Source organism: Dermacentor silvarum, chromosome 1, assembly GCF_013339745.2.
Source record: "Dermacentor silvarum isolate Dsil-2018 chromosome 1, BIME_Dsil_1.4, whole genome shotgun sequence".
NCBI lineage: Eukaryota > Metazoa > Arthropoda > Arachnida > Ixodida > Ixodidae > Dermacentor > Dermacentor silvarum.
In genome coordinates this window covers 250,644,158-250,649,373 of record NC_051154.1, presented here as the reverse complement: position 1 = coordinate 250,649,373, position 5,216 = coordinate 250,644,158, and the positions used below count along the sequence as shown (strand labels likewise).

At 50.4% G+C, this 5,216-nt stretch overlaps 1 pseudogene; it reads right to left on the bottom strand.

Annotated features, from left to right (window-relative positions):
• The window catches only part of LOC119438982 (uncharacterized), a 21,492-nt pseudogene extending 17,074 nt beyond the window's left edge, over positions 1-4,418 (bottom strand).
• Positions 4,419-5,216: the final 798 nt, after the last annotated feature.

Here is a 5,216-nt window from a genome sequence, read left to right as displayed (position 1 = left end):
GGAGCGCCGCGCGTATATATGCTGGAGCCGCGCTCATTTTCCTCTAGCAATATGACCGACGGCAGCTTCACTCGCCCCCGTAGGAAGCGTCTGGGCCCTTCATTGCGTTTTCTATGGGCCCTTCATTGCGACTTCGCCTGCTATCTGGACTCTATTTTGTCCACATTTACAGCGAAGATGTTAAGGGCTCAGTCTTCAATGGTCGCATCCGGATGTAGAAATAAAAATGTGGTTGATCCCTCTTATATAGGAATCGGTATAGAACACGAAAGTGAAACGTGTCTTCACAGAAGTAGTGTAATGTTTATTGCACATTGATATATAATGTCTATTGGTGTTTTGTGGCTAAAGCGCCCTTAGGCGTTGATGCACCCACGCTGACGCCTGGTGGCACGTCTCCTCCATCACGACTACCAACGTCGATGACCATGAGCAACAGGTCGTGCATATGGAAGCTGCACTACGCTGCACACGCTAGCACAACGCGAAAGACGAAGCACGTAACTGACACACTAATACAACGCGCAAGACAAAGCACGTAACTGAATCGTCACCGAGTCAAATCAGCGCGTACAGCGCGTCGTAATTGCAGCCTCCGCGATCAACTTCAGAAACATTTTCAGAGCTAATTGCGGAGGCCACGCTCCGCTGTGCTGAGTACGGTGAACGCCACCTAGGTGGCGTTGGTAGTGCTTCTTGATGCCAGCGTCCCTTCGAATGCTGGCATCGAGGCGTCGTAGTACTGAGACCACCGAAGCGTTCACTGTCGGTGCGCGTTAAGGCCGGAATACATGGAGCGAATAACCGGCGTCCGAGCGAAGAACTTCGTCGGGCGGCGAACGTCCGACGGCCGGCGTCAAGAAATTTGCCGTCCGCAGCCGATCTGCCTGTCCAAACATTTTCGTCGGGCGAACGCCGCCGCCGGAAGCGTCTAGCGCGCAGCGGTGGACGACAGCCAATCAGGAGGCACTAGTTCCGGTCGCAATGCATGCTGGTGTTTCGCGCGCGCGCGCCTTTTCGCGTCGTCTGCAATCGCGTTGGTGTTGCCGTGTCTGCATGTCTCTGCACCGATTGAGTAGTTCCTAGTATGATTTCTCAGGAATCGCGTTGTATTTGTACATCCCATATCCGCTGATCTGCGAGGAAACAGACAAGCAGTGCAAGCTCTCTACAACAACCTTCAACAGAAATCTTCTGATCTCAGAGGCCACATGCTGTCGTCATGCCTATCTCCCGACTTCCCCGATAGATGGCGTTGGCATCGGATATTTCTTTCGCTAGGCTTAGACGCGTTCGAAACGAGAAGCGATCTCGAAAACTACTCAAGGTTATCCATAATACTCTGTCGTCGAAGCGGCCTGAGACTAAGCGAAAGCCGTTTACGCAGTCATTTGCTTCCAACTAAGTGAATTCTACAAGGACAACGCCAAATTCAGTTCGAAGCGGGCGGCCGGGACCGCCGCCAACACGGCGGCCAACGCGCGGCGGCGTTCGCCGCATGTATTGCAACACAGCAAACATCCTGCGTCGTGTCGCCGCGTCGTTACTTGACGCGTGAAGTTCGTCGAGAAAGTTCGCTCCATGTATCCCGGGCTTTAGTGTCATAATGCAGTACTTCTCTTTTCTGCTCATAGGCGGCGGCACCGCCCCGAGCAAGAGCGCGGGTACACGGAGGAGTGTTAGATATATAAGGCGCGTCTGTGTAGCTCTCTGCGAATGCGTTTGTGGCGCAATGGGTTTAAACGCTCGGCGATCTATCGTCGCGGACCGAGAGGTCGTGGGTTCGATTCCCAAATTTGCATGTTTGTGGAACTTTTTCTTCTGGTTTCTTTCTTTGTATTATGTTCTATGACGTATTTCCGTGACGGAAATACGTCAGTGAAGTCTTGGTGGACGCATCCGGATGTAGAAAAAAAATCTCTCATTGACCGTATGCTGTATGTGCGAGTGAAACCGCGCGAGGGACGCGCTTTTACTGGGAGTGAACGCACGGCGGAGAGCAAACGCGACCTCTTCCGTCGTGCGAAAGGCCCTGGGGGGACGGCAGGTAGGGAGGGGAGGCGACGTTTAGCTGCGGCACCAAATGCGTATCTTTCGACCGGGCGCAAGGGGAACTGGCGACTCAATCTCCCACGCGAAAGGAGGACAGCGGGAAGGCAGCGCGGGAGGGAGGGGTGGGGGCTTCTGCTCTGCGAGCAACTTGTGCTTTTCGCGGCGCCGAGCGGTCGCGCGCACCGTATCTTGAAAACGATCTGCAACACGGCTCCTACTTTTGTATGCGCTGTGCTTTCGCCGCTCAGTTTCCGTTGAAGCGATAGACCGCATGAACCAAAGTGTTTTTCCGAGCATGAAAGAAGCCCGCGAATACACGCAAAGTGCCTCGAGCGGCCAGTCGTGCGGCAATTCTGCGTGTATTCGCGGGCTTCTTTCACACTCGGAAAAACACATTTATGTAGCACGTATTGAGCAACAGAAAGCTGTATCGGGAGTTTTTCATGTTGCTCAACAATTTTCTCATTGACACTTTGATAATTAGGACAGTACTTCTCGAGTTTGATACTTATTACAATTATTTATTTAAATCTCAGTAACGAAAAAAAAAATACTGGTGGCTACTTTACTGTACTGGAAACAATACGCACTAGGTTGGCTCCGCGTAAGGCCGTTACTCTTTTTTTAAATCGTGCTGCGTGATAGCTGGGACGCCCTGTATACAATTTCCTAAGATGGTCAACAGCGCGGCGGTCAATTTTTGGTGGGTAACGAGAGCACCTTCTTTGCCACTTCCACACTCAATGATTTGCTCCGTGCTTGAGCTACTATTAGCCGCTTCAACCGCAGAGCGCTCTCCGAGGAAAATATCCTGGGAACTTGGCCTAAGTTCTATTGGATGCGCAAGACCACAAAAAACCAACTGTGATTCTTGAAAGCGACTGCACTTTGTGTACTAATACTTGCAAGAGGGATTCAAACACGTCTCCGGAATTCATTTTATATTTTTTGTACTTAGTTACTTAGTTAATTACAATTTTTCTCGAGGAGCAAGCGCTTTTCGAAAAGCAACATAATTCATCCACAGAATTGTCTCAGAATTGGAGGTTGTCTATAGTGCAAGAAATAACGTTATTTTTAAGACCATAAAGAAGAGAATCCGCAAATGGCAATCTTAAATTTCTTTTTCAGCTTTAATGGGGTGAACACATACGGTTTCAATAAAAACATTCACCGCCCCTTCCACTCCGTGAAGATGGTCGAACAGCGAAGCTGCGTAAATTACAACGAGTGTTATGAGTGTTACGTGTGCATGTGTTGCACGTGATACAATTGAGTAAACACAAGTAAACAGAGATCTGCAACAGAAACTTAAATTATATTGAAGCATTGCTAGGCGAGAAGGGCAGCGACTTCCGACGCAACTAAACGAGTGTCCAGTTGTCTGGTCGAAACTTGCTGAGACGCCGCCATAGACATCGTCTGCAGTCACGGACACCGCGCGCGTTCGGTGCGAACGCGGGGAAACGCGGACGGTGTCGGCCGCAGCTCTGCGCGTTGCCATCTTGGTGCTGCTACATATTTGCGGTCTCTCAGTGTGTTTTTTTTTTCGCGTGAGGTTTCTTCCTGTGTTTTGGCGTGCTTTTTATTCGCATGCAAGTAGCGCCACCCTTTTCTGCGCGCCAGTAGTGAGAGCAAGCGACGAGCCCGTTCACAAGCCAACTCTCGCTGGGGCTCGCCGTAAGCACCCTCTTTTTCAGGCGTACGCACTAATCGTGGTCTTCCCATAATCGCATTTCAGCTGGGCGGCGATGCGCGTTCGTTATCCGAAAGCGCGCCGCACGGAAACACATCTAGCTTATACACACCGCCTCTCCACCTCGCGCCCAGCGCGGCCTCTCATTGGTCACCTCCTCCCCAAAGCGCGCGACCTCTCATTGGTGGCCTCTTCCGCCTCTCCTTCGCTGCTGGAGAGGGGTTAGTCCTGCCCGCGTCCTGCCCGTGACCTGCCCTCCCCCGGCCTGGCTCTTATCCTCTACTGCTCACGTGACCTGCGTAACACCGACGGTGCACGACGAAGGGTCGACCAAGAACAGCTCCGCTGTTAATATTAATATTTATCTAACATAATTTTTTGCAATTCATTTACTTGAGTGAACGTGTTCTTTAGAACTACGAACTGGCACTTCTTTCGATGCCAAACGGTATGTGCAGTCATTCCATTCACACTATGCCATCTTACCATTGTATTTCTTCGTCTGGGCGCTGGCCCCACACTTGAATACGACGCCACCAAGGGTCCATGCAGGAAAGGCGACCCCCGGGGAAAGATACCGGGGTAGCGACAGCGGGCGATCCAAGGCCCATCTCGTCGAACCAGGTGGCGCTGGTGCTGGGGTGCGGCGTCGCCTGTTGGCATTCTCTTGGGGACCTACGGTAAAGTCCGCTGGATTGAGCGCGATGCCGGGTTTATCGGGGATCTTCTTAGCGTCATAAAAAAATAAAAATATAAAGAAACAACGTGTTATGGGATCCATCCATTCGATAAATATTCTATAAATCAATATAATCAGGAGGAAGTTGCATCACCAAGGGATTTGTTGTGCCAGATTACATAGCTCACTGTACATTTACAGAACCAACTTAGTCTGATACATATATGGTATATGACGCAGATTGTCCTCTTTTAAACCACGAAAGACGCACTTGGTTACCCACGGCAGCAGGGGAGATTCTAAACCGACACTTGTTATTTTGACTACTGTCAAGTAGGTTTCCTCTGAAGAAAAATAAATAAAAATGTGTTTTTATGTGCCGAAACCACGATACTTGATTGGGAAGCACGCGTAGTGGGGCACTCGGGAACAATTTTAACCACAAGGGGTCCTTTAACGTGCCCCTAAATTTAAGTACACGGGTGTTCTTGCATTTCGCTGCCATCGAATTGCGGCTGCCGTGGTCGGGATTTGACCCCGTGACCACGCGCTTAGCAGCGCAACACCAAAGCCACTAAGCAGCCACGGCGAGTCACCTACAAAAAAATGCAAAGTCAACATAAGGCAGTCTCCACATTCAAATGCACTGCCTTCGTCAAATGGTTCTAATTCAGATATTTCTTCCCATTCAACTTAACAGTGGTAATTTGCGTGTGTGTTTTCTAACAAGAGGGCTCCGGTCACCCGCAAAGACAGGGAGTCGCACTAACAAACCAGCACGCGTTGTAC